The sequence below is a fragment of the Narcine bancroftii genome, chromosome 10, assembly GCF_036971445.1.
Source record: "Narcine bancroftii isolate sNarBan1 chromosome 10, sNarBan1.hap1, whole genome shotgun sequence".
NCBI lineage: Eukaryota > Metazoa > Chordata > Chondrichthyes > Torpediniformes > Narcinidae > Narcine > Narcine bancroftii.
The window spans coordinates 5,157,973-5,165,472 of record NC_091478.1 but is presented as its reverse complement, the minus strand read 5'-3'; the positions used below and the strand labels follow the sequence as shown (position 1 = coordinate 5,165,472).

The 7,500-nt window shown below is 40.4% G+C and overlaps 2 protein-coding genes across 8 annotated transcripts in view; one reads left to right on the top strand and one right to left on the bottom strand.

Annotated features, from left to right (window-relative positions):
• The window catches only part of ebf3a (EBF transcription factor 3a), a 123,879-nt gene that overhangs the window by 51,848 nt on the left and 64,531 nt on the right, over positions 1–7,500 (bottom strand). The window lies entirely within an intron of this gene.
• The window catches only part of mgmt (O-6-methylguanine-DNA methyltransferase), a 538,867-nt gene that overhangs the window by 528,953 nt on the left and 2,414 nt on the right, over positions 1–7,500 (top strand). Inside the window, exons 8-9 of one of the 2 annotated variants that reach the window (XR_011345279.1) lie at positions 2,626–2,682; positions 6,230–6,679. The gene's annotated coding sequence lies outside the window, so the exon portion shown is untranslated. Of the gene's footprint in view, positions 1–2,625; positions 2,683–6,229; positions 6,680–7,500 lie in introns of those variants that run through there. The other variant, XR_011345278.1, reaches the window with a different exon arrangement.

Below are 7,500 nucleotides of genomic sequence, written 5' to 3'. Positions count from 1 at the left end.
ACCCTTCAGGCATCAAAATCCTGTTAATGTTCGTGCTACTAATTAGGATATAAGTTTTCTGTAACACCTTGTAAATTTGTATGATTTCTCATGAAAAAAAATTGTTTGAGTGTTTCAGCTAATCTATTTTTATGACGATATAGTTTACATTGTAAGCAAAATGTTTTACGAAGCATATATCCTCTTTGTTGATGGCATATTATAATGAATTATCACAGAAATATCAGATGTGAGTAACGATTTTCCTTTTCCACTTTCAATATATTCCATATATTAGGTTTCTTCAAAGCTGCGGGGGGGGGGGGGGGAAACATTTAATTATCACTTCATTTAAAATCATTTGTAATGTACGTGCTCGTTGCAATCCTAATGCCAAGAAGTGTTTGACAAAGGTTTTCACAGGATGAGAGAGAAAGTCCATTTAAACCAATAAGCAGCCTTTTCAAAATATCTGCAAGTTGACAAGCACCGAAAGAACTGGAATCGTGTGGTTGACAAGAGAAGCAAAGCCCTGTTACTGAATACTTCCCACTTCTCAAAAAAAAGTTAGTCATTCAACACTGAATATGATGACATCACAACATATTAATGTAACCATTGAAGAAACGTTGCTTTGCTGTAACTGGTATATTACTAGTTTGGTGCCATTTACCTACCTCTGACCCTACTTATAAACACGTCTTCCTTGTTTCCTAGAAGTGCAGACTACTAATGGGATTGGATTATAGCTTCAGTCTGAGTAAAGTCTTTGGAAAAGGGTTTTGTCTGTTTGATTTCCTGCAAAAGTCTATCCTCAGAATACTGAAACAAATAATAACATTGTTCAAAATATCACTAGAGTAAGGTAACCTTGTTGAATAGGCATTGTATTTGGGCAGCTACTGATACCTCAGCTTTTGTTGGAGTGAAACAGGTCAGGGCTATGACATCATCACCACACAAGTGGCTCTCTGTCTGTAAAATGAAAAAGAAATGTTTTCTTTGTGGGAAAACTGCACACTGCCATCAAAGGGGTTTATCTAAACCCCCTTACAATCAGTTGTTTAGAGAAAACAAAACTATTTGCCGTATTAACAATATGACTGGAACTTGGAATTTCCTTTGGCGTTGCTTACATCAAAGAGCAGGAAAATTATACTGTATCAAAAATTTTACCCCAGTCCTGCAAGTTAAGGACCTAGCTAAAGACAAATTAAGAATAGAAACCAATTTGCCAGTGGTGGAATTTACAATACTTTTTTTTTCACGTTGTACAGCATAGAATTATTAAAACAGCTGGCTGCACTGTGAATATACAGATGACATAAAGTATGCCCGAGAAGTGACAGCAGAGAAAATGTAAAGAGAAAAGTGTTTCCAAAGGAGCCATACAGCTGATAGATGTTGTGAGGTTAACTGACACCAGTACTTTGGCTTGTCTCCATCGAACACAAGTTTCAAAGAGTGAAATCTACAAATAATAAGAATCCACACAGACCAGTCATGTTAGCATTCTCAAAACATCTCCTTCCTCCATGGAGAGAACACCAAGATGTCAACTCAATTTTTGTCAAAGTTCTGACACATAAATAGACAAACAGCCTCCTGTGTTCTGGCTAATTTGCGGAAACACGACTGCGACCCAACCTACGCCTGTTTTCGTTTAAGAGCCTTAAAGGTAAGGGTGCAATAATTATTACATATCACACAAACCAAGTGATCGATGAGTTTTATTAATTGAACCAAAAACTAAATGATCTGAGCAATTTATCTGATTAGCATTTTATTGTAGTTCTGACTGATTCCACTAGAGGGCTTCTCATTCTTTATTTTTTAATATGTTTTGATCTTCAAGATTTGTAATCTGATTTTCTTACTTTCATTGAGATCAACAAATTGTCGGACAGCATAGAGAACTGCAAGAGTACATTCAAGTCATATCTTTAACATTCAGTGCACTAACGCTGTCAAGACATAACTTTTCGGTTTGTTTCAAGTATGCATTAAATCTCACTGATACTGCAAACAACGCTTGCTAACAGTAAGTAACTGAAATAAATATGTGACCATATTATCCTTCTTTTATGCTAAATGTTAAAAGAAAAATTAACATGGATGGACAGCTACAAATAAAATGACTTTCTGAAAGTTTCGGACTTTCCAGATTACTGATTAAAAATCAACTCACTAAGTCAGACACTGGGGTTTTGCAAAAACACTATGTAACAACAGCAGCTGTTGGAAAATTCCACCACACTTTGATAACTGTTATAAAATTGTTTAATGACCCATGTCTCCACTGTAATCAGATGTCTCATTTATTTTATTCCTGAATTTTCTGTCATGAAAAAATGTTGGATTTTAGAAGGAATGCTGTTATGAGTTTAGTTTGAAAATATAGATCTTGTGAATGCAAAGTACGGAAGTGGTGAAAATGGCTCCATTGTACCTGATATTATACCATTACCAGTAATAGGAATAAAGGTTACCTAAAAGTTGAGAGAGCAGTTAAATTAAATATCTATTTTGGCTCTAACAATAGTCAAATTAGGTTCAAAGAAAATCTATGCGATGTAGTGTGGTGTCAAGCAGAAGAGATTATAAAGGTACCACATTTCATCTCTGTTATATATTGTGTTGATTTAGGCAATCTCTTCGTCCGCGAAGCCAAGCCAAAGAAAGAAGAAGGCAATCTCTACTGAGGTAGGAGAGCCCTGACTTTGGATGGTAATATTAGATTCTCATTCTTAATCACAGTTCAACAAACCTTGCCAGAAAGTGTGGATCTCGTTGGAGGACGGAATTGGTCTGAATTGATGGGACACTCGATGGTCTAAAGCCTGCCACCACTAACAATTTTGGTTTATAAATGAGGCACGGCACCTTCAGTGATTAGCTGAAGGGCTGCCAACCCCCATGGACTTGCACCTGAGCATGAATCACTGCCTTCAGAAGAGAAAAGAAATTGGCGAGAAAAGCAAAAGGGCAAATTGAGCTTAAGCGAAACCACGTGTATTTCAATTAGCAAGTTGCTGATATGCAGGCATAAATTTGCCTGATTGATTGTAAAATAGAACCTCAACGAAAGGTGCTATGCAAAGATAAATTTTTTAAAACTAAAACTTTCTTAGGTTTAGAATGTAATTGTTAAATGAGCTTTTCTATCATTCAACCATTGAATTTTGACTATGCTATTGGTTTGTGCTCTCAGTCAATGGAATAGGTGGGCACCCATCTGACAAATTCACTCCAACTCACTATCTGTTCAGACCTGCTGAAGAGTAATCATGTGTTATAGGGCCAGCCTTGACTAAGTAAACAATGAACATGCAGTGCTCAGTAGACACCAGCCACTTTTAGGCATCAAGGCAAGATTGTGGATCACCAGCAAGCATCTGCATTTCCAGAGAATGAGAAGCAAAAATTAGGAAAAGATTATCATCTCCTACAGTTTGGGGTAAAATTAAAAAGAGCAATGAAAGTGTCAGTGAAACAGCTACCAGACCTATAGAACCCTCCATCACTGCTAAACACCCAGGCTCAGGTAGAAACAAGATGAGGCAGCTTCAACCTCTGAAGATGACCATATTAACCAAAACCAGCCATTCCTGATGGGTAGGATCATCAACTTGGTGTTAATTGAGGATGCATACCTCTGGGAAACAACACGAGGGTGGTGCATGTGTGGAATTCGTTGCCACAGATGGCTGGGAAGGCCACATTTTTGAGAATATTTAAAGCAGAGGTTAATGTTTTTGATTAGTAAGGGATTCGTGGGGTACAAGGAGAAGCCAGAACAAAAGAGAGTGGAGAGGATAAATACATGATTCGAATGACAAAGCAGACTCAATGGGCCAAATGGCCTAATTCTTCTCCTTTTGGAGTAACGAGTCTCCCTGGCTTCCTCTCTGACACAGAGCCAAAAGCCCATCCCATCTGCCTCAACCGCTGAAGACCCCTTCTTGAGGCCCTTCCTCAAGAAAGCAGGCAACTTCAGAAAGCACTCTCATCACTCTTATCTCTCTCTCAACTGAGGACACTGTGATATCTGTCACTGAGAGCAACGTCACTCAAGAGGGTGAACCCTCGCAAGGCGTCAGGCCCTGACAATGTACCAGCAGGGTACTGAAATTCTGCAGCAACTAACTAGCCAGAGTGTTCACAGACATCTTCAACCTCTCATTGCTGCAGTCGGAGGTTCCCACAGCTTCAAAAGGGCATCAATCATCCCGGTCCCCAAGAAAATTAGCATGGGTTGCCTCAACAATTATCGCCCAGTAGCACTAACTTCTACTGTGATGAAATGCTTTGAGGAGGTTGGTCATGGCCAGAATTAACACGTACCTAAGTAAAGATCTGGACCCACTACAATTCGCCTATCTTCACAATCGTTCCACAGCAGATGAGGGTTTCCACTCAGCTCTGGATCACCTCAAGAACAGCAACTCATAAATAAGGCTGCTTTTCATAGACTACAGCTCGGCCTTCAATACCATTACTCCCTCAGTGCTGGTCAAGAAGCTACAAACTCTGGGCCTCTGAACCCCCCCACCACCTCTGCAACTGGATCCACGACTTTCTCATCGGAAGATCACAGTCAGTATGGATTGGAAACAATGTCTCCTTCTCACTGATCATCGACACAGGTGTACCCCAAGGATACATGCTTAGCCCACTGCTCTGCCCATTATACACCCATGACTGTGTGGCCAGGCACGATTCCAATGCCATCTACAAGTTTGAGAATGACACCTCAGATTCCAGCAGAATCACAAACGGCAACGAGGAGGGAGACGGATCAGCTCGTTTTATGATGTAACAACAACCTTGCGCTCAACATCAACAGAACCAATGAGATGATTGTGGACTTCAGGAGGAAGTCAGGGAAACACGACCCAGTCCTCATCGAGGGCTCAGCAGTGGAGAGGGTCAAGAGCTTCAAATTCTTGGTGTCAACATCTCCGAGGATCTGTCCTGAAGCCTCCATGATGATGCAATCACAAAGAAGGCTCGCCAGCGGCTATACCTTGTGAGGTGTCTGAGAGGGTTCAGTTAGGTCACCAAAGACGCTAGTAAACTTCTACAGGTGCACCGTGGAGAACGTTCTGGCTGGGGGCATCACTGTCTGGTTCAGAGGTGCCAACTCGCAGGACAGGAATAAACTGCAGAGGGCTGTTAACTCTGCCTGTGACATCACAGGCACCAGACTTCACTCCATTGAGGACAGTCACATGAGGCAGTGTCTTAAAAAAGCAGCCTCTATCCTCCAAGACCTCCACCACCCAGGCCACACTTCACTCTGTTACCATGGGGAATAAGGGTACAGGAGCATAAAGACGAGCCCTCAGGGCACATGGACAGCTTCTTCCCCGCTGCCATCAGATTCCTGAATAATCAATGAACCAAAGACCCTGCCTTACTTTTCATGCACTAGTATTGTTATATTATTTTTTATAGAAATGTTGTAAGATGGTTCTAATATGAATGTTTGCTCTATGATGCTTCCGCAAAACATCGAATTTCATGACTCGTTCGCACAAGAAATCCTGATTCTGATCTCACATCTCCCTTCAGAAGGTACAGAAGTATGAATTGGACATCTCTAGGTTCAAGGACAGCAGTTGTTTTTTTTTAAAAAAAAACTATCAGGCTCTTGAACCTTCCATATCACACCTGCAGAACCCTACTCCAGGACAAAAGGTTTTTCTGTATTATTGGAACAACACAAAACATGTTAGAGGGTTATGGGTGGAGAATAGGCGGGGGGAGCTAGCGGAGTTGTTTGAGTGAACCGGCATGGACTTGTAGGGTCGAGGTGGCCTGTTTCCATGCCATAAACGGTTGTATGGTAATTGTGAATGTTTATCCATCCCTTTAAATTTATTTTTCCTCTCCTGTAGTAATTGAGTTGATACTTATTGTTCATTCGTCTACTTTACTTCTGTGTAATCCAAAAACTCAAGCAACATCATTGACAAGATTCTACCAGGGTCAGTAACCATTGTTCCGTCCAGTCACCGTCTTTTGTTTCTTAGAGCATTCAAAGTTCCCCGCATTACCTTCGGGGATCGGGATATATTTTTCAGAAATTTTTCTCTCTCTGGAGATTAAATGGTAGAGAAGGTGACTGAGATTATGTATGTTTATGGAAGGTGAGGGTTTGATGGGCTGAAAGGCTTTTTTTCCATTTTGTATTTTCGATATATCAAGTGCCTGAATCCTACTCAACACAGTGAACATTTTCCCACAGATGCAATATTGCTGGCTCTCCACTCAGCTCTGGATCACCTGGAAAACAGCAACTCATACATACGGCTGCTCTTCATCGACTGCAGCTCGGCCTTCAACACCATTATTCCCTCAGTGCTGGTCAAGAAGCTACAAACTCTGGGCACATTTGTGACATTAAAAATTGATTGATGTTCATTCAAATCATCCCTCTTTGAAAGGGCAAGGAAGTGGAACAAAGGATAGCATGCAACAGTTGAATGGGCAGAATGGAGACCTTTTAATGCTGTTCGATTCTCTAATGCTTCTTGAAGGCAGCTGACTGCAATTTGCAGTGTTTAAGATTACAAGCAATATTTATGACGTTTGGAAGAAATGATGCTCCAACGTTTACGCCAGATGCTACATTTGTTACAACGGTGATGGTTTAAATACACTGTGAAATAAATAAATAAAGGGCACAGGTCTCAGAGGAAGCTGTTTTAGGATTTTCTTGAGAGTGGTAAGAAAAATGAGTAAAATCAGTCTGCGTACATCCCAGGTTTATTGTTATGAAGAGTCTGCCTTTCCCAGGAGTAAAACCCCCCATTAATTGCTTGTGTAACAGAGGAAACTGTGTAGGTCGCACTTTAATACAGGAGCATTTATCCTGACACTCAAAGACACAGCTGCAGGTCAGGATTCTATCCAATCCTAAGAGAACAAGGGGAACTAAGATAATGAAAATTTCTTCATGTATGAAATCCCTAATCAAAAAGCTGGTGGTATCATCTTGTAGTGCAAAGACGGCAAACTTAAAATTAATATACAACAGATCCTTTGGCAAAATGAACAGGCCCCTGTTGCCAGTATGTTGCAGTAGCAATACCAAGCTTAAAACAATAGATCGGCTGGTGTGCCTACTGTTTACCTTAAAATCATCTGCGATTCATTGGAACTGTTGGAATGATAGTTTCATTGGGGCTTACAGGTCATTGTAAAATGGTTCGCTAAACCAATTCCGAATCCTATGCCTACGTAACTAGCTTCCTTCAATTTAGTCATTTTCTTTCTTTTTATATGCATAGATCTAAATTTAGCACCATCACTGGAATGATTACAAAATTTGCTACCACAGAGAGCATGAATGATCCACTTGCAGATATTTGTCACCACTGGGAATGTGTTAAGGGATGTGCACAGCCACTTACCAACTTTCCTTAACCATACACAAATTGCTTTGGAATAGCTATCTAAATATTTGCAAATGTATTTAGCGTCCATAAGATTTGCCAGTGATCCCAAAGTGTTTGC